The following is a 27,155-nucleotide window of genomic DNA, read 5'->3' on the forward strand; positions in this document are numbered from 1 at the left end:
AAGTAGGTGTAGCAGACGCCACAGGTAAACCATAACCTAATGTTTGTGCACCTATCAGGCTCTCCCATTCTGGGCCTCACATTAGATGTAATTCTAAGAAGTATGATACAATTATTTAAAAGCCATAAGAGACTAAGAAATAGATTGATTAGGAGGAGGCAGGAAGCACTGCTACAAAAGGCAGGCAGAATCTCACAGACATCAGTATGCATTATTTATTCCTACAGTCATTGTCACTGTTCTAGGTTACAGTTACTATTACATTGTTACTATTGCTGTTACACAGTGTTGACTATTATGCCAGATTCTTTTCTAGGTGCTCTCACATCTATTAACTCCATTTAGGACAGAGACAAGCAGAATATCCCCTAGAATCACCATGGTACCACACAGCACACTCAGAGCTCCAATATCACTGTGTGTGTTCCAAGGTTGATAGAGTAGGGAGAACTTGAGCACAACTCGAATTTCACATTTGTTTAGGCATGATTTCATTGCAAGAAACACTAGGTAATAACAGAAGATTGCGCAGGGCGGAACCCAGCTGCCTGAGGACACAGAGAATGCCCAAAGCCCACCCTCAAGTATCTGCCAGCGATCTCGGTTCCCCTCAGTGTGCTGAGTCCCGCCCCTCCACACTGGGTGCCCCAACTTTCCCTCTGATCTCAGGTAACCCTCCTTCCAACACTTCACAGTGACTCAGAAGCTGCAACCCTTCCAAGGCCTCAGTCCACAGGCAAACATCCGGACTTAAAGGTAAAGTGCCATAGCTATTACACATTTCTTTATTTCTTAACCAACTAATATGTGTAAAATTGTGCTCCAGTTTTGATTCGGTTCCTAGCTTTATTTTTTAACCTGTCACTGATAAAGGTGTTGAGCGTTACGTCCCCGATCATTTTCCCCAGAAGTACTGTGGGTTTTACTGCATGATTTTGCATAGCATGGTGGTTTTTAGAAACACACATACTGCATTTTAGCAGAACAGACACAATAACCTTATAAACAGTGTTTATAAGGATGCTTGTGATTTAAACCAGAGGGGTTAAATTATGATTTTCATATATTTATATTATATTAAAGAGGATAGTAACATATGTAATACCATTTAAAAAAGATCTTCACTCACATATTGGGTTTACAATAACCTAATAGAGACACTTCTAAGGGTCAGTTTCAGTTATGTGAAAAATTTATTTATGAAAAGTTCCCTAAAGGTGTTAAATAAATGAGGTGTTACTGCACCACTCTGGACAGACCAACATGATCGTGTTATAAAGATAGATTCTTGCAGACAAGAGGGCTTAACTGGACTTGCTGAAAAGGACAAACTGAATAAATTACTTGTCATTCCTTGAAACCAATAAATTTTTAAAAGATTGAATTCATCCTAAAAAAAGGTCCAAGATATGCATAAAGATATGTACAAAGAAGTTTTCTATTATAGGTAATAACACTTCAAGCAATTAAAAAATATAAATCTTTAGCAATGGATAAACAAGGTTTTTTTTTAATCTGTAAGATATTTCATAAAATGAGAAAATGCTTTTAAGCAGTGTTCACTGGAAATGCAGACTATAAGATGATATGTTCAACACAATTCCAATTTTGTTTAAAAGTTAATTGTACCTGGAAAAATGACTGGAATGAAAGAAAAAGTCAACATTTGTATACTTGCTAATTAGAGATTACAGAATTAGGGTCAAATAATTTTTACTTTCTTTGCATTTTCCTGTGATACTCATATTTTCCACAGTGCTTACATCTACTTTCACAACTAAAAATAACAATATTCTACATAAAAATAGGATTAAGGCATTTGGTGGGACAAACCTCTTTTTATGCACATGTTAATTTCACATGTGAATCCAGTCAGTAGAATGAACACTAGTCCAAGAACAAGGACACCAGATGCTCCCTCCGCAAGTATTAACAGATCCAGTCACATGACTGAATCCCTGAAGGTATTTGCTACCTCACAATTCAAGGACATATACAGTCCCAACAGAGATGTTCAAAGTATATAAATCCATTACAGAGGCCAAAATATAGTTTGCTTGTACTGGCTAAAACAGTCATGGATTTAGTAAATCCAGATGAAGGAGGATTTTTAATTATATAATTGCATATAAGCTGTTTTAATGCCTGAAAGAAATTTAGTTATGAATGAAGAAATTGTGCTCTGGATAAAGCTCCTTTCAAACAAGATTGAGATTAAAGAAATACAAAGAGCGATGGATTTGGGTGGGGGGATGAGTGCCTCTCTCTGGGAGTTTTAAACAGAAAGCAAGAAAAGAGAGACTGATCTTTACAACCTCCAAAAGAACTCAGTTATATTAAAATTTTCCCAATAACCATAGAACTGGGCTTTGAAAATAATCCATTTGCCAAAAATGGTGACTCCTTAGTCATAAGTCTGCTTAGTTTAACCCCACACAGTGACATCACCTAAGAACTGAATGGTGAGAACACTCAGGAGTCAAGGCCAATTTGGAACAACCTGGCCACCACACACCTGAGATCACTTACCTGTGCTTGCCAGCAGTACATTCAAATGATGGATCCCTTTCCATTTTCAGTGTAACCTTACTGGCACACTAAATATTCAGTAACGATTTGATGTAGAGCAATTGCTGTAATACGGCTCTCCACTCTCATGAATACACTGAGGATTAAAAATCAGTGATTGTGTACGTGTGTGTGTGGGGGGGGTTGTTTCACAAAATTACAAAGCATCTGTAACATTCAGCGTATACATCTGAATAACAACCATATTCCTGCTGTACAAAGTACAGATGTACTGGTCTCTATTTTTTGTTTTTTGGTTTTTTTTTCTTACTTTCAAAAATGCTGACTTCAATGAAAAACAAACAAAAACAAAACCCTTCTGTTTCAAATTTGCTTTTGTATTTTTAAGCATTTTCATAAGTTCCCTATCAAATGGAAACAAAGCTACTGGCTTCATGTCTTGTTTGTTTTGTTTTAAAGAATAGAAAAGGCAAATGAACCTTTTAATTATGCTATTATATACAAAAAGAGATCACAGAGGAGATACTGCATTCCAGAAAAATCAGTCTGTTCAAGAACAGAGACCCTATCATTTTATTAAATGCATATTGATTACTTTGGAAAATAACCTTGAAATTCTTGGCTTCTGTGTCTCACAAGTTGCAGCCTAAAACGCTGCACACATTTACCTTTAATAATTTGCAACCAAATACAATCAGCAAGTAAATTCAGATACTATTTTCAATTACGACTGTTCAAAATAAAAACTATGAATTTTAATTTTTAAAGGACAACATGCTGAAATATACATCCATCTATACATACTTCACACTGACTCTGAAAATACAGAGCACTTAGAAATTCTCAGTACGGAAACAGTATTTCTTAAATTGCTCTAAGAATTAGCATATGTGTAGCTCGGGGGAATATATTCTCTTAGTATTACCAGATATTAAAAAGGGCAAGCAATTTTCAGAGTCTACCTGGAAAACAAGTAGAAATTATTTTCTCAGGCTCTCCAGTCACTCCGTGGGCAGAATTCCAGCATAATCTAAACTGGTCTTTGGCACTGTCTCCTTCCCCTTTTTGCATCACTGTGCCGCCTTGAATCTAAAGCCCAATGACCTTCACTTTTGATGGCCTCTTTCTCTCAGTGGTCATTTCCTTCCAACTTCTAAACTCCCAACTACTTCATGGGAATACTTTAGCAGAAGCTGGGAGATGGGGGATCTTTAACAAATGATTAATGACTTTAAACTTCCTCTGGATTATATGCATTTTTAAAGGAAAGCTTGAGTACCCAGATCTTGTTTTCTAAATACCTTAGCTCATAGGAGAAATGTTTGGGTCCAGCCTGGGCTTCAGGAAAGTACAAGATAAGCCCAGAACATTTTGCTATGCCAGAGAGCGAAGAAGTGCTAAAATATTAACGCAGACATGACAAAAGAACATAGGAGCTGCCTTGAAGGGTCTCCCTCTGGCCAAATGTGGGACAGTTCAAACAACAGAAAGAATGATATCGATGAATTAGAACACACTGAATTAAAAAAGGAACCATAAATCCATAGATACTCATGAGAAGGGGGATAGTGGAACATTCTTCTTTGCAAAGAAAGCCACCTAATAAACACTAAAGGAAGAGCAGAAATAGAAAATCCCACTTTGCAACCACCAAGGCAATGATTGATTCAGTAGACAGTCATTAATGGCTGCTAAAACCATTAGGGAAAGGGATGCTGTGGAACAGGATACTCACACAGTCTCAGAGTATCACCCCGCTGATTACTTACCACTTACTGAGGGGGAAAGGTATCTTTATAATGGAGAGTTCTGGCAGACCACCTTACCCAAGTGATGGTTGGCATAATCAATTATAGGATAATCGAACATCACATGTCTCCACAACCACTATGTAGTGTGTTTGTCAAAAGGCTTAAACTGTATCTCCTCATAAAGTAACAATCTAACAAAGCCAGATTATGGTGCTTTCTACAAGGCAACTGTCTTGGAATTTTCCAAGATATCAGTGCCATGAATGACAAAAATAAAACAAAACCAGGGTGACTGTTCTGGATTAAAGGAAAGGAGACAAATGCAATGAATGACTGTTGATGAATTGTGGATGAGGAGAGGGGTTATAAAAGACATTATGGGAATAACTGGGGAAATTTGAATAGGTATTTTGGGTTAAGGGGAGAATATTCTTGTGCTTGGGAGATACATGGTAAAGTATTCTGGGTAAAGAGTCATGATCTCTACAACTAACTCAAACGGTTCAGCAAAAATGCTTTAAAGTTTGCATACTCAGAGACAAAGAGAGACAGAAACAGAGAGACAGATAAAACAAATTTGGCAAAATGTTAGTATTTTATATGGTGGGCTGGCCGTACCCTATAAAAGCCAGTAACTGTGGTTACTTGCAGGCTGTGTCTATTCCATATAAAGGAGCTCATGGTTGAAAGGAAACTGACACAAATACAAATATGGACCACTGGGTGATACACCATTTTGTCCATTTTTCAAAAAACTTTTATCCAATTCATTTCTCTTCTGTCATTAGTTGGGGGGAAGAAGATTGAGAAAAAAAAAAAACCCAAGGAAAAGGATAACAATGCATAAAAACTAGCAACAGAAGTTCAGTTCTCCTCCACACATTTCGAAGAAGACGGAAGCCTCAAGGTTTAAAACCTTCTGCCTTGTCTTCCATCTGGGTAAGAAATCCGGGGTAGATGTGGACACTTCCAGTGAGCCAAAAGGGTCCCTCTGCAAGATTTACACTGACCAAACACGGTGACCAGGAAAGCTGAGCATTCGATTTCATGCCTGCCCCTGACCAAGTTGCAGGGGCGGGGGGTGAGGGGTAGCAGGGTGCATCTGAATAACGATCCATGTAGGCAAACCTGCATCCCAGACCTGAAGCTCTTGGCAACTGCTTCAAACTGAGTGTCTGAAACAGCGTTCTCCTCCTCCAAACCTGATCCCTTGTTTCTGTTACCTCTTTTCTTGGTCTACGTAGTCTCAAAAGTGCAGCTTTGTCTTTCACTTCGGTTCTCACTGGCCCACTCTTTCCACCGTCTCTTCCTCGTCCACATCTTCAAGGCCATATTGGCCATGAGGGCTCTCATAGTCCAGGTAGAAACAGCCTCTCTGCTTTCTGTTTCTTCTCAATATTTCTGTCTACAGCACTCACTTGGCACTTTTTAAATATCTTTGCCACACAGCATTGAATTTGCACCCACTGTAGGCAAGTGCTTTGCAATGTTACCTTATTTAAAAATCACTAATTCTCTGAAGTAGTTTATTTCATTTTCATCTACAGAAGAAATGGATACTCAGACAAGTGAGGTCACAGAGTTGTAAAGCTGATATTAAGACCCTGATCTGGTTCTACCCTAACACCAACGGGCTTCAGATTGTATTTATCATTTTAAACACTGTCCTCTGTCCTTAAATCAAGCACAGAATCCCTGAAGGAACGGATCCATTTTATCCAACTTCGTGCTCTCTCCAGAACCAAGTACTACTCATAACTCATGTTCACAGAAGTATGTTTCAAGACTCAGCCCAGAGACCATTTTTCCTTTCTGACTTCCAGCCCCCCATCCTTGCAGAACCAACCACCCCCTCCTCCTTGCCCTCTGCATGCTTCCACTGCAGTATATGCAAGTCTTCACTGCAGGGTCCGGGCCTGCCGCATATGTGCCTGGAACACAGTAGGCACTTAATGAATGTTCACTGAATGAAATGTTTATGCATGAGACAGTTGGGTTCCTCATCAGGGCTGCTATGTCTCACTAAAAAATTGCCCTTATTTTTATCTTTATCACATAGCGAGGAAATTATTTTAAGAAAGAGTGACAGATGGGAAATGGAGAGAAACGGAGAGTCTTGGCCTTTGGGTCCTACCTGCTTCACCTGCTGCCCTGGGGGTACTGTGTTCTGGAGAAGTGCTTCCAAATTTTAACGTATATGTAATATCATTCACTACAAATCATGATTCAGAATGTTTGCGGTGGAGCCCGAGTTTCCGCATTTCTAATAAGCTCCCAAGAGACATCAGTGCTGCTGATGTATGGACCACACTTTTGAGTAACAAAACATCCTGGACAGCATGAGCGAAACTGTGCCCATTTACAGAGATATAACACGTAGACTAAATGGCCAGATGTGAATCCACAGAGTGTTAATGCTACTTATCTCTGGGTTTCTTCTTTCTGCTTTTCTATAATTTCCAAGTATTCGATAATGATTCTTGCTGATGGAAATTAAAATTTTAAATGCTATACGTACACATGCATAAAAAAACTGTACATTTGGACATTTCTACGCTGCATGGCTATATCTTTATTTAAGCAACACGTATACTTAAAAGGACCAGACTTGGGAAATAACAAGATGGTGAATTTAGCAATTCCCTGTCTGCTCATCTTAACATGTAGATTAACATAAAACAGTAATTACCCTTAACAAGCAGTCACCACCACAAGCATTGTTTTTCTCAGGTTCCTTTCCCTTAAAAGAAAGAGAAGGAATCCATTCAGTTGGAAGACAATACAAGGCAAACCAAATTAAGGACAGAAGAAAAAACAAGGAGTGACGCTGAACCTCTTCCAAGTGGGTCAATACAACTGCATGAAAGTTGAAACGGAGGTGGAAATGCCTTTCTCTGAGCAGAGGCGGGGTGGGCTGGGTCCCCCAACAAGGCTAAGTAGAAGAAATTAAAGCACCACTCACTGTGCACCTGCAAGCGAGGTGGAAAGAAATGAGCCTCAGAGGAGCCCCCTTCCAAAGCATAACAAGGCAAGATCATTAGGAAAAGGCAATTAGAGGGAGTGTGTTTGCAGGAAAGCACTCCCCAAATACCTGACTCCTCTTCTCTGGAGTTCCAAGTGATGCCAGGCTTATCCTGTGAATTGTAGAAGTTGCAGCCCTGGCAGGTGGGCATCTCATGCCCACTCCCGTACCTGCAGCGACTCCAGACACTTGCCTGGCCACAGATGTCTGTGACTCAAGAAGGGCCAACAACAAAGAGGCGCCCAACCAGCCAATGGCGTGACCAGAGTGTTCCTGGTTGAAGTAGGACAAGCAAGGTTCTGCATCCTCTGTTTTCTAACCCACAGTACTAAGTGACTTTTTGCCTTGAAGAAATATTGTGAAACTCACCATGAAATGACCTGGAAGGACTGGAATTCAGAATCTGGAAGGCTTATATATCCAACAGGACTAAAAATTTCTTCTGCGTGTCTACACAGTATTACTAAGGATGTGGCTTCTTGTCTGTGAAGTTTCAGACATGCCAGACATTCAGCTCAACTGAAAACAGTGAGTCCCTGTATCTTGACTGAATTCTGTGAGTCTAGAGCTTGACCACTCAAGGCAACTGTATGCTGAGGTGCTAAATGCGATCGGCTGAAATTTCAAAACTAGCATCAGTCATCATCCTGATGGGAGAAAAAAATCTGAATCTACACAGACTTGCTTACATTTATCTTATTCAGATTCAATACTGTTTTTATTTTGAATTATATGGATGTAGATGGGGTGGGGGAGGGGGAAAGAACCATAATCTCTGTACTCCAAAACCTAGAAGTCTTAACATCTTAATTGGAATTTTAGATTTAAAGAGACTTAAAAGGCATGACAATCAAATAAAATGCAATACATGGTCATTTGCTTGGATTCTGGTTAAAAAAAATTTTTTTTAATGCTAAAGACTTAGAGGACTAAGTATTTGGGAAATATGATTATGGGCTGATAATAAATGATATTTAGGGACTATTGTTACTTTTGTTGGGCATGGTGATAGTATTGCATTTAATGGGGCAGCTTCTTCATTTCTTGGAGGTGGATGCTAAAGTAGTTAGGGGTAAAGTGCCATGACGTCTAAAATTTATTTTCAAATGCTTCAGCAAAAAATAATATGTAAATTTATACAGATGAAGTAAATAGGAAAAAATGTTAATAATTATTCAAATCAGATGGGGCTCTATGGATGTTCATTACAATATCCTTTCTTTTTTCTGTATGTGAAAACTTTCAGAATTTAAGGTTTAAAATTATATGAGGTAAAAAACATCTATGACCCTGTAGTTTTACGGCCCTTGTCCTACTGTCTTGCTATATTAGAACACAGTCCATCTACGTAGATAATTTCTTTCCTCCTGAAAACGTTCTCTCATCAAGCCTTCCCACCTCCATACCTTTGTGTATGATATTTTCTCAACCTGGTATTTCCTCTGTCCAGTCATCACCTCTCTGGTGAAAGCTGACATTCTTTTAGGTCAATCTCAAATGCCACCTTCTCTAGGAGGACTTTCCTAACCTCCTCCCCAAAGAGGGAGGTCATGCACCTCCCCTCTTCTGACTCCCCATGACACACTGTACCTCTCCTGACACTTACCACCTTCTACCCCACGGGGTAAAAACTGCAGCTGACATTTACTGAGCGCTTCCCACGTGTGGGGCCCTGGTCCCTCGCAGGGCTTCTTGCCTTCACTCATTTCATGCCTCCCCTACTGAGGTGGGCACTGCCATTACCCTCTCTTCACTGGTGAGGAAGCAGGCTTTGAGAGGTCGGATGACTTGCCCAATCACAAGGGTCGTAAATAGCAGTACCAGGATTCATGCAAACATAGCGCTTCTGCTTCCAAACTCTATAGCACTAGTGTGAGTGTCATTTGCAAGGTGGCCTGATCCTTCCTTACTACATTTTAACAATCTAAGGGCAGGCAGAGCATCTTGTTCATTTATTCACTCCATCAATAACTGTTGAAAAGCCACTATTATCAGAAAACAACTGCCCAATGTGATGGGGTAAAGTAGTAAGTGAAAAGGGTAGTTTCTGACCTAGGTAAAAACTAAGGAAATCTGAACAAACTATGGACTTTAGTTAATAATAATGTATCAGTATTGGTCCTTTAATTGTAACAAACGTACCATATTATTGTAAGACGTTAATAATAGGGGAAAACTGGGTGAGAGTTTATGAGCACTCTGGACTATCTTCTCAATCTTTCTGTAAATCTAAAACTGTTCTTTAAAAAAAAAAAAGTCTATTTTAAAAAAAGAAAAAAGTGTGACCATGAGTCAGTTTTCCTGACTGGCTCATAAACTACCTGTAACACCAATTCCAAAGAAGAGTGGCCCAGTCATTTTAGCAAAAGGCATGGCGATGAAACGTTTGAACTCGGCCCATTTGGGGAATGAATTCTAACCAGGCTCTCCAGCTGAATGTGTAGCACATGTTTTTTAAACCTAATCTCATGCACGTATATCCTTCCCCTCAGGCAACACTAAGAAGCTTCCGGCTCCAGGTTATCCTGGTTAATTCATCATGTTTTAATCAACACACCCCGGAAGGAAATTACCACATCTCCACTTCTCTAAGTCAACTCAAGTAAGTCTCAGAAAGACTCTATGACGTTCAATTTTTTTTTTTAAGTGTTGGGTTTTTTTTTCCTTAAAAAAATCACAGAGTTCCAAGTCCCAAGCTCTACAACCATCACAAACCCAGAGCTTTAGGCATCTACACATTCACATACTCAACCACCCTATGTTTGACTCTTCCCTAAAGAAAGGAACTCTGCTTTCCAGATACCGTGCAGGGACTTCTCTCCACTTTAATAAATGACTCTCTCCACTGCATCTGTGAGATCAGCTACACTTCCACACATAAAAACCCTTCTGTGTGGAGTTAGCCTAATAAATCACCATGAGTAACAGTAACTCTTTTTTTAGATCGAACTCCTGGAAAACTACAAGATGAGCCAGGAAGGACACAGACCGTCAAAGAAATGTAAATACTTAACAGACACCATTTGATAATATTAGCCAGGATAATAAGTAACAGCATTGAGAATAATTCACTGCTTGTGGTGCATTTTGCAAGTTAGTCTCTTAAAAGTACTGTGATACGGGCAGTAAAGATACCATTGTCATTTTATAGATGAGGAAAACTGAGGCTTACAATTGAAATCAGAACTCATTCAAATACACCACTGCGTGACTTTGTGCCACTGCGGACCCTTCAAGGCCTGGCTCAAAGCCAGCTGCGTTTTTGCTCTCTCCAGTCACACAGACAGGACTCCCCTCGGTTTCTGGAGGTGCTCTTTTTCTGTAGGCCTTGTGTCTGTTCCTGTCTCCAATCTCCTGAGAAGAATTATAGGAAGCAACTCAGGAGGAGAGCATGGCTTCACACAGCTTCAGCTGCCACACGTTAATACAACGCCTCACACAGCGGGGGCTCCCCAACCCAAGGCCCCAGGACCGCACGAATGATGCTGCTCTGCAAAGCCTACTCACAGGCAAAAGCCGTGAAACAAAACAGACCCTGTTCTGGGGCTCAAAAACTAACGTGAAGTTCAAGACGACTTTTTTCCCCTGAACTTAAAGCAACATAAACCATGTTTAAGTTTTACAACATAAATAGAAAAGAGAGAGTTTTGTTTTCCCCATGAGTCCTCAGCTAGGCCTCCAACTAGGGTGCCAAAAACATTCAGAGAACATGTCACAGGTCTTGGTTTTCATCCAGATTCCAGAAAAAGGGGAGAGGAAAATGAGTTTCACCATCGATATAGCTTGAGTTCCTTTTATAGGAACCGCTTTCTCCAAAATAACACCTAAAATCAGCTTGTCCGTATTCCTCCTTCCATAGACTTGTTGGCCAGGTTGACCATTCTGTTACTAGAACACTGGATTCTCAGAATCTAAGCCAGATGAAAAGTCAAATATTTTTAAAATATCAAATTATTAAAAAAACAAATTTTTCTCTGCTCCCTAGTATGAAATATAAAGCTCCTGACTTCACACAGAGAGTGACTGATTCAGAGTTCACTGCTCCTGCCCTGAAAGGAAACCAGCGGTTTCCAGTGCACCAGGACACCGCAGAAGTTGTTGAGAGAAGCAGTTTACTGAATGGTACTTCTGTGTCTTCAAAGTTTTAATATGTCCAACAGTGGAAAACTAAAACCATTTGGATCAAAGAGGCTAAAAATCAATGGTTGCTTTGTTTGTTTTTAACCAGAATAACCAAAACTGAATATAGTTCACCAAGGTTTTAAATTTCAGTCTCACTGTATTTTTTCTCCTATGTCCAACTACACAAGAGACTTTTTTAAAAATAATAAAATGTTCAATTCTACCATTGGTTACACATGTGCTTTGAATCTGTCAGGAATGAAAGACGGATTGTGTGGGGCTATCCAAACCCTTCCTTGTGTATCCAATGGCATATGTTGCAGGACTGCTCCTCTGCAATCATGAGAAAAGTGATCTCAGAATACCAGAGGGAACTTAGAGAGGGGCGGGTGTGTGTATACATGCATGTGTGCTCATCTGTGGTGGGTCTGCGGGTGGGGTTAGGGTCGGGGAGGGCAAGCAACAGAGAGCTGGAACTCCCAAGTGTCATAGGTGTCTCCTAAGATCTAGGATTCCACTCACCGCTCCACTTTTCCACTCCATTCTTTGCTCCAGGAAGCTGACCCATTTAACAACAGGCTCCCTCAAAGCAATCCTGAGGAAAAAGAACAAAGCTGGAAGCTTAACCCTCCCAGACTTCAGACAATACTACAGAATTTCAGTAATCAAAACGGTCTGGTATTGGCACAAAAACAGATATATAGATCAACGGAACAGAATGGAGAGCCCAGAAATAAACCCATATACCTATGGTCAATTAATCTTTGACAAAGGAAGCAAGAATATACAATGAAGAAAAGACAGTCTCTTCAGCAAGCAGTGTTGGGAAAGCTGGACAGCCACATGTAAATCAATGCAATTAGAACATTCCCTCAGACCTTACACAAAAATAAACTCAAAATGGTTTAAAGATCTAAATATAAGACACGACACCATGAAACTCCTAGAAGAGAATATAGACAAAACATTTTCAGACATAAATTGTAGCAGTATTTTCTTAGATCAGTCTCCCAAGGCAAAATAAATAAAAGCAAAAATAAACAAATGGAATCTAATCAAAAGCTTTTGCACTACAAAGGAAACTACCAACAAAACAAAAAAGACAACCTACAGACTCAGAGAAAATATTTACAATGTGACCAACAAGAAGTTAACATCCAAACTATGCAAACACATAATACAACTCAATATCAAAGAAGCAAACAATCCAATCAAAAAATGGGCAGAAGACCTAAATAGACATTTCTCCAAAGAAGACATACAGATGGCCAAGAGACACACGAAAAGATGCTCAACACCATTAATTATCAGAGAAGTGCAAATCAAACCCACAATGAGGTATTATCACTTCACACCAGTCAGAATGGCTATCATCACAAATAATCAATGCTGCAGAGGCTGTGGAGAAAAGGGAGCCCTCCTACACTGCTGGTGGGAATGTAAACTGGTGTGGCCACTATGGAGAACAGTATGGCGGTTTTTTAAAAAACTGAAAATAGAGCTACCCTATGATCCAGCAATCCCACTCCTGGGCATACATCTGGAAAAGACTAAAACCCTAATTAGAAAAGATACATGCACCCCAATGTTCATCCAGCACTATTTACAACAGCCAAGACATGGAAACAATCCAAGTGTCCATCAATAGATAATTGACTTAAGAAAATGTGATATATATACATATATACAAACATAGAATGGAATATTACTCAGCCATAAAAAGAATATTGCCAGTTGTAGCAACATGGGTGGACTCAAAGAATACTATACTAAGTCAGAGAAAGACAAATATTATATGATATCACTTATACATGGTATCTAAAAAATAATACAAATGAATCCATTTACAAAACAGAAACAGACTCACAGACATAGAAAACAAACTCATGGTTACCAAAGGAGAAAGGGGAGTGGGGGGAGGGATGAATTAGGAGTTTGGGATTAACAGACACACAACTATATATAAAATAGATAAGCAACAAGGGTTTACTGTAGTATGCAGGGAACAATATTCAGTATCTTGTAATAACCTATAATGGCAAATAATCTGAATCACTGAATCATTTTGCTACACACCTAGAACTAATACAGTACTGTAAATCAACCAAACTTCAGTAAAAACAAAAACACAGGCTCCCTTACCCTCTGGCTCCTGGCTGGGTTTGATCAATAGGGAAGGTCCACAGGAGAGCAGAAGGAAGGAGCTATATTTCCCCTTCTGTGTAGTTTATTGCAGATGGTGGCATTTTGTGGGTTAAACAACAACAACAAAAACCAAAACCATGTCAGTACCCCAGCTGAAACAGCTAGCTTTAAAAGGTCCTGAAGTATTGTAGGGTGACTCTTCTTTGACACAACTGATGTGAGGCAGCCATAAAAGTGGGATCAAAACAATAGCAACGACAGGGCACTGTCTTGTTAGGTGAGATTTCAAGGATTTTAGGTCTGTGATCAACCGAGTCTGATCAGAAAACGGATGGCTTATTCAAACCCGGACCTTGGACAGGGTGTAGGGGAGCTACCTGGGATGCTGCCTTGCCCTGGGGCTTGTGGCAGCCAAGCCCCTACCACCCGATATATGATTTGCAAATATTTCCTCCCATTCAGTGGGATGCCTTTTCATTTTGTTGACGGTTTCCTTTGCTGTGGAGAAGCTTCTTAGTTCGATGGAATCCTTTTAAAAATGTAAGTCAGATCAAGTCATCTCTGCTCAAAACCCTGTCATTCTCTCAGAAATGAGTATTTTAGGTCCTTTTTCTGCCCTGCAGTACCCTATGCAACCTGTCTCTCACTCCACTCCCATATATTTTGGCTTCATTCTGCATCACTCTTCTCTGTGTTTGCTCCGCTCTAGCCTCAGGGGCATCTTTGCTGTTTCTCAAACATGCCAAGTTCACTCCCACCTGAGGGCCTTTGCTCCTGCAGTTTCCTTCACCTGAAATGCCACCTCCTGGGTCTTCGCACGACTGAGTCCTGCTCAACTGTAACTGCTCCAGGCAGCCTTTGCCCACCACCATCTCTTAAGCAGCCCTCTCTTGTCTCTAGCTCTCTCCCTCCCCTTAATTTTTCTTCATAGTGCTTATTGCCCCAAAATATGTTATAGTTATTTGTTTATGGCCCACCTCCTCCCACAAGAATGCACGGTCCCAAGAGCAGGGACCTCATCTGTTAGGGACATCCCTCATCTCCACTGCCTAGAACAGTGGAAGGCATACAGTCAGCACTCACTAAATCTTTGCTGAATAAATGATTTGGTCAGGGGAAAAATAAAAAGAACTGCCGGCCTGCATTCTTAATAACTGAAGCTAAATTTCCAGTGATCAAGAAGATGTTCAGTGGCCATCTTTAGAGATGCTATAGAAAGGGATTCTGTAAATTAAATGATGAGTTCATGGAATAACCTGCCATCCTACCCAAGGATTTTCCATACTGCACATCAAAAGCAGCAGAGTAGACAGTGAATGATAATTTTAAAATGAATAAATGTAAAAGACTGTTTAAACCAGGAGGCAAAGATTTTATGTCAAGCACCAGAGAGTAAGTAACTTACACTCTGCAGATCATAGAACCTCTGTCACAACCACTCAGCCCTGCTGCTGCAGGACAGGAACCGCCAGACACGATACAGCAGTGAATGCGCGTAGCTGTGTTCCAACAAAGCTTTACTGGTGGACACTGCAATACGTATAGTTTTCAAGTGTCACAAAATATTATTATTCTTTTAATTTTTTTTCAATCATTTAAAAATGTGGAAACCATTCTAGGTTGGTGAGCCATATAAAAACAGGCAGTAGGCTAGATTCTGCCTCTGAGCTGCAGTTTTCTGACCCCTGATTTAAATCCTTTCTAAGTGTGTTTTTTTTTCTTGGATGAAATACATTCTGGTCCATGAATCTGTCGGACGGTCCATAATTAATTAAGCATGGAATAACTGCTTTTGTTAAAGAATAATAAGCTGGATAAACAGTTTATTTAGGTAAATAAACATTACTAATTCACTCTTCCAGGACTGTCTCCCCAGCCAGACTTTGGTCATCTTCAGACATAAGCTCTGTTATCATCTTTTTCCACCCAGGTATTTTAGCTTTTTCCAACCTAGTGAAGAAATTTCAGTCTAGTCTTCCTTCCTTTACAGCAAGGGGAACTGTAATAAAACATCAGGATAGCAGGGAGGGTAGCTTCCCAGGCTTTGCAGCACAGCGGATTCCAGGACAATGTTTTATGATTAAATGTACACTGTGTTGCTTACACTTTGCTTTCAAGTACTTTCAAACACACCCTGTTTATGGGCCTTGGAATGAGAACTATTTTGATTGCAGGTGCTGCTGGAACTCAGGGTCATCTGTCCCCATGAGCCACAGAAATCTGCTGGAAAAACCAGGCTGGGAGATGGCACAGCCTCAACATTTTATTTCATAATGTAAAGCAGAAGATTGTAACTTTCTCTCAATTATGATGATAGTCTCATCTCTCTTACACAATAGCAATACCTGAAAATAAGGAATCTGAAGAAGCACCCTTCATGGTATCACTCAGGAAAGTCAACCAAACACAGGCAAGAGGTGCATTAACATCACACACACTTATTTGACGCTGGACACACAGCAGAGAACAGAAACACTTCACTATAGGTCTCCGGACACTCTCAACATCCTGATGCTGGGTGTCCCAGAAACTCGATCAAAAAGAATCCAAGAGAAAAGTTCCAACATTCACGCCCTCCATGTTCTCTAAGCCTAGGAGACATGGAACAAAACCACAATTTATTATAATCTAATTAATTACAGACTCCACTTGTCCTGCCCACTGAGAAAGCAGATCTACTAGAACATGAAATGAAACGTTTGAAAGTTTTTTTGAAACACCTCTGGTGCTCTACTGCTTGAATTTCCCAGTAAATCAAATTCAAATAAGCAGGCCAAAGGAAGTCCATGGTTTTCCAACTTCTACCGTAAGTAAAACAGCCTACAGATTTACTGTGAAAACCAGGGATTAAATTAAGCTTTACTTAAATTTCAAGATGCCAGAGACAGTCTCCTGAGAAAGCAGACTTGGCTTGAAACCCTGATATCTCACACACACGGTCCAATTCACACCAAAGACAGCCGTCCACAAAGCCGCCCTGTCTCGCCAGGCATCTCCTCCATTCTGTTCTGAGCTTGGACTATACACATCAATGAAAGTTGAGACATTAAATATGGAAAGTTGTGAGATAAGGGCCTCCGCTTCATCTCACACTCTTAATTGAGTTTGAGGGAAATGGAAATGCTGACAAGGCACGCAGCCGCAGACAAAAATCATCACCAGTGAATGAAGATACCAAGGAATCATCACTGCTGCTGCCTGGCAATCCTGCCAGCCTTCAAACAGGGATACCCAGGGCACCGGGGAATCACCCTCCTCCAGACATTCAGGGGGCCTGGGATGCTAAAGCCAGGTGATGGAGAAAGCCACTGGGAAGAAGTTTCCCTGAGCCACCCTGGCTTCTGTTTGTATGAATTTGCACGGGCCGCCCTAAGAAGCGACCACAGACCGTGTGGCTTACACAGCAGAGACCCATGAGCCCAAGACGGAGGCGTCAGTGTCAAGGTGTTGACAGAGTTGTTTCACTCTGAGGTGTCTCTCCCCAGCTTGCAGATGCCGCCTTCCTGCGGGGTCCTGACATGGTCTTTCCGCTATACATGTCTGTGCACAAATTTCCTTGTCTTGTAAGAGCACCAGTCATACCAGATTAAAGCCACTTTAATGACCTCATTTTAACTTAAAAGTTAACACCTCTTTAAAGACCCTATCTCCAAATATAGTCACATTCCAAGGCACTGAGTGTTAGGGCTTCGACATACGAGTTTTAAGGGGACACAATTCAGCCCTTTAACCCGCTGGGACCATGGCCATGGCAACACTCTGTTTCTGTTTATACTCAGCAGTGCCAGAGGCTAGAAAATAAACCAATCACTCACTTTGCACTATTCTGAAAGTTAAATACCTTTCTTTTAGAATGAAAGGACATTATATTCAACAATGTCCCAACACCATTATGATTTTGATAACAAATAAAAAGCAATATACCATTTTCACTGCCTTTATAAAATTACTTTGTTATATACCAAATCCAATCATAAAGAAAAGTCTTTGGAGATGGGGATCCACTCAAAAGATTTCTAAGCACCAGCTGTCAGCCCACATTTTTTTAAATAAGCAATTTGTTCTGTAACAAAGATCCCACACAAGGGAAAATCAGGATATTCACTTGACATTTATCATAATGGAAGACAAGTGTGAAAAAACACATTCTCACTTATTTCCTGTGTGCCTTTTCATGTAGACATTCATGTCTTTGAATGCAGGATTACTTACTGCTGTGTTAATGGGTACTGCCTGCTCCGGATATCAAAACGGGTTTAAAAAATAATACTGAGTATTATACACCTGAAACTAATATAATATTTTTTAAAAACTATATTTCAATAAAACACACAACCATACTGAAATCAAGACTTCTATTCAAAACAAACTTATGGTTACCAGTGGGGAAAGTGGGGGGATACAAATTGGGAGTTTGGGATTTGCAGATACTAACAACTATACATAAAGCAGATGACAACAAGGTCCTACTGTGTAGCACAGGGAACTATATTCAATATCCTGTATTAACTACAATGAAAAAGAATATGAAAAAGAATATGTGTATGTGTGTGTAACTGAATCACCATGCTGTACTCCAGCAACTAACAGAATATTCTAAATCGGATTACACTTCAATTAAAAAAAAGACTTCTATTCAAACCAGGTGTGTGACCAGCAATATCATATATAAAGTCCTATATCTAAGTGATCAGCAAAGCCCTTTTTAAAAGAAATACTAAAACCAATATTAAATGAGTTTAATCTCAATTTAAGCCTTTTAACAATTTATGACCTTGTAACCACTTACATCCTCCAAATTGACTACGTTATTCATTACTCCCATAAACATGTACTGAGATTGTACCATGTGGCAGGCACAGGCAAGGTGCTAGAGACACATCATTAAACAAACAAAATCCCTGCCCTCGTGGAACTGACAGTCTGGTAAGATACACACATCACTTTCCCTACCGTCCTGCAAACACATTTCCCCTCCCAACTTCCCTGACTTGGGCACTGGAATCTCTAGCCTCCTAACTTCCCAAAGGCAAAACTTAACAGCTATTTTTACGAGCTATTTTCATTCTCCATCACATCCCTCCTGGGGTCTCTGGTGACTATTTCCAACCCTGCCTCTTCCACCTGCCTTTTCTGATACAGAAAATCTTAGCAGCACACAGGCCCCACGAGCCCCAGCCATCAGCCCAATCAGATGACCCTACTCCCTACCCTGCACTCCTCATCATTCACCAAATCTTACCAATCCTACACTGGGAATCCCTCCCCAGGCTCTCCCAGTCTCTCCATTCCCACCACCATAATCCTGGTCATTTTTCTTCTCAATTTACATCACATTCTCTCTAGAATGTGAAACCTATGAAGCAGGAACAGTGATCTGCTCATCTTTGCATCCGACAATTACTCGTGTGTGCACAGAATTCTTGACACACTGTATTACGTCCATACACTTTGAGCTCAGAAATAAACCCACACACATATGGTCAATTAATCTTAGACAATGAAGGCAAGAATATACAATGGAGAAAAGACAGTCTCTTCAACAAGTGGTGCTGGGAAAGCTGGACAGCTTCCTGTAAATCAATGAAGTTAGCACACTCCCTCACACCATACACAAACATAAACTCAAAAGGGCTTAAAGACTTAAACATAAGACAAGACAGTATAAACCTCCTAAAAGAAAGCATAGGCAAGACATTCTCTGACATAAATCCTAACAATGTTCTCCTAGGGCAGTCTACCCAGGCAACAGAAATGAAAGCCAAAATAAACAAATGGGACTTAAACTTACAAGCTTTTGCACAGCAAAGGAAACCACCAACAAAACAAGGAGAAAACCTACAGAATGGGAGAAAATATCTGCAAACGACAGGACTGACAAGGGCTTAATTTCCAGAATATATAAACAGCTCATCCAACTCAGTAACAGAATGCTGCCCCCATCACAGCGCCACCTGCTCACAGTGGATCTCTCCTCAGGGCACAGCCTTGCTCCGAAGCGCTCCACTTTGGCACGTCTCCCAGGGTGCCCAGCCCTGCCCCGACACCTCAAACACCTTCCCATTGCCCTACCTTGATCCCCATCGCCCTCTCACCTTCTCTCCATTGCACTACATCTTAAGGCCCTTATGTCCTTTAAGGTTCACTGCAGATCTCACCTCCCTGAGGATGTCTTCCCAGGGTGGTCTGGCTCACACAGATGGATGCCTACCTCCTCAGGGTTCCTGTGGCCTTTCCCACCCATCCCGACCGTTCCACCTCACACTGGTCCAACCAGACTGTGTGTCCCTAGAAAGGAGAGCCATAACATACACTTTCAGGCCTCATGTCACCTACTCTACAGGAAGCAATCGTAACACTTGCTGACAAAGAACATCACAGGGAAGAATCCAAGAGAACAATATTCGAATAATTTTAAATGTACTGCCAACACTTGAAAACTAGGAGAAGTCACATAAAAGTAAAAATTTCTGTCTTCTCTTGAAATACTAGAAGATCAGGCAACACTGACCGTCATTCCTGAACAGCCGAGCGGTAACTGTGCCATTTTTCCCCCTTCATGCCCCAGTTCACTTCTTTACCTTTCTGTTAGGTCCTGGAAGGCATTTGAGTTTGCAAGCCCCATAGTAGACACTGGTTATCATGAATTTTTAAAGTATCAAGTTCTTTTGGGAACTGATTATTTATTGACGGTAATATCAGTTTTTCTCACTCATGATACAGAGTGACAGACATGTTTCAGACTTTACTATATTATAAATCTAAGTAATTAATTATATACGTACATACACCAATATATACACATATATGTATTTTGAAAACTGTCTCTTTAACGTCCCTAATAGATTACAATCCCTACTCTGTGGCTTCAAATACCTCAAAATACGGAGCTTATAATTCTTGCCATGACTAAGTATAAGAGGGTCAGATACCAGTACAGAAGCTACATAGAAAGGAAGGAAGACAAGGCAAAAATAAATATTACTGATGAGTAATGAGCTATGTACCAAACCAATTTAGGGGGAAAAAATTACTAAAATTCTTTTGAAACTAGAAAAATTATATGGCTTTGTTGATTTTAAAAAAAGAAAAATGAAACATGTACAGATAAGGGATGCTACAATGGGCTTATTCTCCAGATCACAACTGCCCACCATTCTAAAGACAAAATGTCATCTTCCTATTCTTAAATTTCAGCATTTGAACTAAGACCAAAGGAGGTAAAGCAAACCACGAAGAAACAAAGACAGCAGTTTCCAGAGAAGCCCAGCAAGAGCTAAGCAGTTGCTGTTACTGCAAGAGTGAAAGGGAGTCATGTCCTTTGACCTATGACTCGTGTCAAGGGGTTTTAATTAAGAGAAAAGCACAATCTGGACACAGAAGTCAGAAGATATTTAAAAGCACACTGGCTTTATCTGTGCATCAGTCATTACTTCTAGTCCAAACAGGCAGGCCTTTCTTAGCAAACAGCTTTCCTGATTAGCAATCAGATTTTGGAGACTTTCATGGCCACCTCCAGCCTTGTGGTCTGAAAAGCAAATACAGTTCAGTCCAAAGCTCATATTTAAAGTAAACAAACTGAGCATAAGGGTACACTTTCAGACACACTTCAGTAAGATGGGATTCTTTGTCCTTTAAATCACATTTGGTAAATACCTGTCTTTCTCCTTTCTCTTTCTCCACTCAGTTTTATCTAATAAGCTTTCAAGGGAACGTTTGCTGGCTTAGCACATACTTTACCACTCTTCTCATAAAAATTACCTACTTCCTCAGCATGCAAAGAGGCAAGAAAGACTGACAAATGAACAGGAGAAAAAAATTTGCAGTGTTTTTAGAAATATTTAGTAGGGTTTTATAAACTGCATTAAAACATGATGAAGTAAAATGGTCCATGATCATACACTGCCCAGAAAGCTCTTGATTCTTATTTAAAAGGAAAGAAAATGAATGAACATGGTTAGAAAACTCAAATACAGAAAAGAAAAATAAAAATTTTTCACTGTAGTAACAGTTCATATCTTCTTATGGGGAAAAAGTATATATACCAGCATATGTATCTTTAAAAAATTTTATACAAAAGGGAATGGTAGTCACATGATTCTGCAAAACACTTTTTCATTTTATACATATACATGCACATATAAGTGTATATGTGTGTATGTATAAATAATGTAATTCCAAATCAGCACACATATAGAGCTCCTTCATTCTTTACAAATATGCTATAACTTGTACAAATATCTTGGCATAGTTTTAAGTGAATCAATTTATGAAACTGCTGATGATTTTAAATTCTGAAATATACTGCCAAATAGCTCTCCAGTGGCATCTACTTTAAGATAATTCCATCTCAGACAGGAGTCCTTTTTCTACATGTAATATAAGGATCACAACTGACCTGCTTTGTCTCAAACTGCCCCAGAAAACTGCCAGGCAGCCAGCCCGCCAGCCCACTGCAGACCAGGTCAAGCTCTTCCAGACAATACAGACTCTGAACCAGACCAGAAGCGTCACATAGCAAAGCTGGAGACCGGCAATCACAGCTTTGCAAAGGGCTCTCTGCAGCTGACCTTTTACTGTTTTCTACATTCCTTGTCTAAGACAACTGCAGGAAAAGAGTGGGGAGATGATCATCTGCTGGGTATTTACCCTTGTTCATTCGGGATGCTGTGACAAAACACCACGGGCCAGGTGGCTTATCAACAACAGAAACTGGCTTCTCACAGTTCTGGAGGCTGGACATCGAGACCGAGGTGCCGGCACAGTCACCTTTTGGTGAACACCTGGTTCATCGCCGGTGTCCTCGTCCTCGCTGTGTCCTCACACGGCTGGAGGCTCTTTTATAAGGCCGTAATCCCATTCATGAGAGCTCCACCCTCATTACTTAAGCACCTCCCAAAGTCACCACCTCCTCAGACCATCATCTTTGGGGGTTAAGATTTCCACCATCTGAATTAGGGGGTGGGGTGGGGGACATTCATTCAGACCACAGCAGTACTTAACTACGAATACTACCAGGTGAAAGTACTAGAAAAGCAGTAGATAGATGGGAGTCTCAAACCATCCTGGGGATGAACACCTTGGTCCCTCCCACTGTCAAATGCTTCAGGGCTCCCATGGCAGGCAGTGCACAGAAGCTCGAAGCTCCTCAAATAGGGAGTACAGAGTAAGGGTGGAGGACAGTCGGGAAAGTCCAAGGCTTACCTTCTACCTTCCTTCTCTAAGTAGCTGCTTGGGGGTGTCTGATTCCCTCAGCAACCAGATACCTCCAGGAAACTCACAGCAAGTTGATGGAGTGCATGGCTGGGCCACATACTTTGGCTATAAAATCTTGGACAGAATCCTAAATATGCCGTGCATTTTTCTTTCTGCCTCTGGGGATCTGATTAGGTATTTTCCTCAGGTAAAAAAGCTTGAAAACCCCCATCCACGGACAACCTCCTACCTCCTACTTACTTATCAAAAACCTAATAAAACTGAAAAAGGGAAAAAATAAAATAAAATAACAAAATGCCACTTCTCCAGATTAATCTACGTCCATATTAACCACTCTCTGCTTGGAGATTCCAAGGCATCCTATTCATGTAGTACTTCTGGCCTCTATTATCTCATTAGTTACAATAACAATGAAAGATACACAAAGAGAGGCATAGAGACCTTCCTACAGGCCAACCACTTTACAGGCTGTGCTTTATTGATACAATTATACCAAGAAGTTTGAGAAAAAAGTTTAGATTCAGATTTAAATTAGTAGATGTGAGACTTAGATAAAACCATTTGATCTCTCAGCTCCTGAGCTTCTTCGTCTGTAATATAAACAACTAATAAGTCGTTCATAGGACTGCTCTGAGGATTCTCCCCACCCCTCCCCGATCCCATCAAATGCTGAGGAAGTGCTTAAGTCCTTAGCACCCCGACAAGCTCAATAAAATGTTAGCTCTCCCAGGAGGGCTTGTATTCTGACTATCTCTCCCCCCGGATATTTCATTTTATTCCCTCTAGCAACTACCACAGTAGACTTCCCTAATACCGTTAACAAGCTCATTTGGAATTTAACTAAATTGCACTGACCTAGAAAATTAATTCAGCATCTCTTATCACACTCATAAATGAATGTCTCCTGGAGATCAGTGGTCATTTCTAATCCAATTTTAGAATCATCGAGGACCTAAAGTCATGGTTGGAACTCCCGACTTCTTATTTCTGAGATACGTCTTTGGTAAAGTCACTAATTACTCACTTCCTTTCCTAGGCACTGCCACCGTCATGCTTTAACCAGACATCAGAAAGAGCCACAGCACTCACAAACTATCTGCAACCTTGAATCTTCAGGAAAATCACCCTTGTGAAACCAAGCATGAAGTAGTCACCGAGATGCTAAGATCTGCCCTCAAAGGGCCTCAGCAGCAGAAGGAATGCAGGAAAAAGTATTTTCTTTAACTCTTACAAAGGGCACACTAGCAAATTGCACAGAGCCATTTCACAATGTAAGCTAGACTGATGTTGCTATTCATTTTCTAAACAAATTACTGGCCTGGATACTGTCTATGCAAAAATATCCAATAGACCATTTTTGTTTATAAAGGGAACTGAAGATCAATTCTTATTTGAGCAGATAATAATCTACTTGGAAATTTCAGAAGTTCTGAACAGTTATCATGTCATGCATATAGATCTTATTCGGACAGTATAATCAAATCAAATGTTTTATTCACTACAGGCGACTATGGGACTGAGAAACTACGCTTGTTCTTCTATCAGTAATTACACAAAAATAAACAATGACTGTATGTCACTTGAGTATAGTACCTTTGAAGGCTTTTAAAGGAAACCCAATACCTCACAGAGCATTTAATATAAAAAAAATAAAGACAGGCAAAAAATCAAAAGGTGTAATATTCCAAACTCTATTAATATGTATATTTATCATAAACATCCTCATTAGAGGTTTACACAAGAATGTGGTTTCTTCTAATGGAAGCAAGTTGCAGACACACTCTGTTCTTGCAGTGGGCTCACCGAATGTGCTAAGTTGATCTGATTTTGCTTCATCTGCACCCAAATGATTATAAATAGGCTGCAGCCCTCACAAATGTAATTGTACCACAGCTCAAACTGCAGTGGCTCAATCATTCCAAACCCCTAACTTCAGTCAGCACAGGGCTCTCTGTTCAAAGTAAAGGGCAGTCAAGAAGCTACTCTCACCCAGCGACATTTGTCTTACGGAGCTGAAGCAAACTAAGACCAACAGGACCATATCCTCCCAGAGAATCATACAACACTCCACATAGGGTCATTCATCATTCTGCAAATAGGTCACAAAGATTTTTAAAAGGGCACCAAAGAGAAAGAAAAGATTGAAAGGAGTGACTGGGTTAAAAAAAAAAAAAAAAAAAAAAAACAACTCATGATGTGCACTTCCAGGATCCTAGAGGAAGACACGAAAGCTTACTTACTGTTCTTTTAAAGGAAAATAAGAGTATGCCATGTTGCCCCATGGATGCATTTTTCTGAAGTGACATTATCAGCAAAAGGAGTGCAAGGAAAGCAAAGGCCAGGTAACAAGCACGTCAGTTCCATCAAGCTGGTCTACCCAGGTGGAAATGAGAAGATTACAAAGAAAGAGCAGGAAGCAGATAAGCCATCCTGGAGAACTGAGCCCTCCGGGAACTGGGAGGCATGGCTTGACCTACTAATGGAACTGCAGAAAACATGTTCTAAATCTAATCGCGTCATTTCATTACCTGATTCAAGTCCAAGGGCAGAAGTCAGCTTTTTAGCTGTATGGAAGAGAATTGTCTCTGAATTTCGCCAACACTAAATTTATGTTTTTTTACATTACAAATAAAAGTAGTTCCCCAAACAAAAGGATAACTTTACTAAAAAACAAAATAAAGGAAAATGGCCAACTAGACTCCGAACATCACAATAAAGCACGACTATTTTTTCCTTTTTAATCTTTATGCATTCATAATTTTTACAAAGTTATAACTAAAGAAGAGATATAAATTTGCAGTCTTCATGTTTCTAATTATTTTAATGTCTGCACAACAGTCCATTGAGAACCACACCAACAAAAAGACAAAAACAGCACAGGTAAATATAAAAATGCAGCTAGGATTTTAATATTACAAAAAATGTCCAATTTCCATAAAACATAAAACCATACTATAATCCCAAAACCCAAGACACTTTAATTCATAGATTTTTCCACTTAGTAAAATAACCTGTGAGATTTATCTTTTTCTGTATAAAAGACCCAATTCATGTAACCATTAAAGAAAATTCTTGAAATAATATACCAAACGTGTAAATCCTTCAGTCAGTAGTTAGTGGTAATAATTAAGACAGAGGTAATGAAAAAAAATTTAATCTTTTTTATTCAAATGGTAATGTGCATAAAAATGCTTACCACTTTTATGAAAAACAGAGTACTTTTTTGACTTAAAGTAAGGTACATGGTAACCTAGAAAATGCATCTAGATTGATTTGCATTCTCTCCTACCACTTTCAGATTTCCATCGTTATCCCAAAGAGAAATACCCAGAGACTAATACTTTTAACAGAGTGACTCAAACAAGAATGGAGGGGGAGAGCAGCAAAGGTACAGTAGTATAATAAAATTAAAAAGAGCTATAATGCAGCATAAGTCCATTTCCTGAACAAACCGTTTACATTAAAAAAAAAAAAAAAAAAAAAAAAAACCCTGCATTGCAAAGATCTAAGTGAAGCATGGTACTGACATAAGGAATAGAACTGAAGAGTACAGAAAAAGACCCTTACATTTATGGCCAATTAATTTTCTACAAAGATGCCAAAATAAGTCAATAGGTAAAGGATAACCTTTTCAGCAAATGGGACAACTGGATAGTCATATGTTTGAAAAAAAATAGAAAGAAAAGAAGAAAAGAGAAAAAAGAAATTGAATATATACCTGAACCTCATATCATACACAAAACTTAACTCAAAACGGATCATAGACCTAAATGTAAGGGCTAAAAGAACGGAAGTCTCAGAAAGAAATATACAAGAAAATCTTAGCAATTTTTGGTTAGGCAAAGATATTTGAAAACATCAAAAATCAGGAACTTTGGAAGAAAAAAAACCCGATAAATTTAACTTTACCACAATTAAAAATGTTTGCGCTTCAAAAGACACCATTAAGAAAGCACAAAGACAAGCCAGAGACTGGGAGAAAATATGTGCAAATCATATATCCAATAAGGGACTTACAGACAAACAACCCAATATAAAAATATGCAGAGTTTGAATAGGTTTATCCCCCCAAAAAGACACAGGAACGGCTAAGAAGCTCACTGACTGAATATCTAGCTCAATTACGAGGGGATAAAATTTCATAAATACTATCTTTTATCCTTTTCAAAAATCTACATAATAGGATGATTTTATTAGAAGCACCATAACATGCTACTTTGTATTTCTCGTATCACAGTAAAGTTTTCAAATCACTGTAAAAAATAATGCTAATAACATCCATACTGGGCAAGAAATAAAACTCTCTCTAGTCACAGATGACATAATCTGGTATACAGACAATCCTAAGGAATTCATATACACAGTAAAAA

General features: G+C 39.7%; 1 protein-coding gene and 1 long non-coding RNA gene across 22 annotated transcripts in view; one reads left to right on the forward strand and one right to left on the reverse strand.

The window, feature by feature from the left end:
• APBB2 (amyloid beta precursor protein binding family B member 2) overlaps positions 1-27,155 on the reverse strand; it is a 332,928-nt gene that overhangs the window by 244,557 nt on the left and 61,216 nt on the right. For 3 of the 20 annotated variants that reach the window (XM_032496377.1, XM_032496348.1, XM_032496361.1), the window contains exon 3: positions 11,947-12,019. The exons of the other annotated variants lie outside the window; for them this stretch is intronic. The gene's annotated coding sequence lies outside the window, so the exon portion shown is untranslated. The remainder of the gene's footprint in view (positions 1-11,946; positions 12,020-27,155) is intronic. 20 annotated transcript variants of the gene reach the window in all.
• Positions 525-11,928, forward strand: LOC116668609. 2 transcript variants are annotated; one of them, XR_004325827.1, is made up of 4 exons: positions 525-756; positions 9,795-9,904; positions 10,246-10,303; positions 11,288-11,928. It is a non-coding gene; the product is annotated as an uncharacterized LOC116668609 (long non-coding RNA). The 2 variants fall into 2 exon arrangements; XR_004325829.1 differs by lacking the exon at positions 10,246-10,303.

Source organism: Camelus ferus, chromosome 2, assembly GCF_009834535.1.
Source record: "Camelus ferus isolate YT-003-E chromosome 2, BCGSAC_Cfer_1.0, whole genome shotgun sequence".
NCBI classification, from domain to species: Eukaryota; Metazoa; Chordata; class Mammalia; order Artiodactyla; family Camelidae; genus Camelus; species Camelus ferus.